The 590-nt window shown below is 23.4% G+C and overlaps 1 protein-coding gene across 1 annotated transcript in view; it reads right to left on the reverse strand.

Moving 5' to 3' along the window:
• LOC119588820 (basic proline-rich protein-like) overlaps window positions 1-590 on the reverse strand; it is an 80,069-nt gene that overhangs the window by 78,430 nt on the left and 1,049 nt on the right. The gene's annotated exons all lie outside the window — the stretch shown is intronic.

A 590-nucleotide genomic window follows, 5' to 3' on the forward strand; every position in this document is an offset into this window, starting at 1 on the left:
GGAAACTTCCTCTTGTAATTTGATAAGTTTTCATGAGTTTTAATCGACTTTTCTTTCATTCATTCTTTCGCTCCCTTTGCTCTCGGATGTGAATATATCGCGTGGGAATCGGAGCTCTTTCGGATTCCGTGGTTTTGTAATGTTCTTGCGATTTTTTGTAATGTTTTTGTGATTTTTTTTGTAATGTTCTTGCGATTTTTTGTAATGTTTTTGTAATGTTCTTTGTGATTTTTGTAATGTTTTGTAATGTTTTTTATATTTTTGTAATGTCTTGTAATGTTTTTTTTGTATTTTTGTATTTTTTGTATTTTTGTAATGTTTTTTTTTGTAATGTTTTTTTATTCTTACTATTATTTTTTGTAATGTTTTTATGTCATGTTTTGTATCTTTCTTAATGTTTTATATTTTTGTTTTGTTTTTGTTATTTTTTTTGTATTTTTTGTAAAGATTTTGTATTTTTGTCATGGTTTTGTAATATTTTTGTAATGTTTTTTTGTAATATTTTTATAATGTTTTTGTAATGTGTTTGTATTTTTCTGGTAATGTTTGTAATTATTTTTTTTTAGGATTTGGTATCGTTTGTTTAGAGA

This window comes from Penaeus monodon, chromosome 24 (assembly GCF_015228065.2).
Source record: "Penaeus monodon isolate SGIC_2016 chromosome 24, NSTDA_Pmon_1, whole genome shotgun sequence".
In the NCBI taxonomy this organism is placed as follows: Eukaryota; Metazoa; Arthropoda; class Malacostraca; order Decapoda; family Penaeidae; genus Penaeus; species Penaeus monodon.